Source organism: Carlito syrichta, unplaced genomic scaffold (genome assembly GCF_000164805.1).
Source record: "Carlito syrichta isolate Samal-C Ts95f unplaced genomic scaffold, Tarsius_syrichta-2.0.1 Scaffold301933, whole genome shotgun sequence".
Classification (NCBI taxonomy): domain Eukaryota; kingdom Metazoa; phylum Chordata; class Mammalia; order Primates; family Tarsiidae; genus Carlito; species Carlito syrichta.
The window spans coordinates 73,534-73,792 of NW_007246029.1; positions in this window are offsets into that span (position 1 = coordinate 73,534).

Genomic DNA, 259 nt, shown 5'->3' on the forward strand with positions numbered 1-259 from the left:
GACCTGTGACAGCCAGTATTCTCACTGCTCTCCCCTCAGAAAGAGTGGTGCTTCAGGCCAGTTAGAAGCCTGAGGGACAGGGCAGCATGTGGACACAAAGCCTCCTTTCTCAGGGAGCTATCTCAGCTTGGCTCTCTTCCCTCAACAGTCCGTTCAGGTTACCCTTGCTGAGGCAGTACTGGGTCATGGTGCTGGGATCAGATGACACTACTAGAGGGAACAGGGAAGAAAGCACAGAGAAGTCCCAGGATTGGGGGGG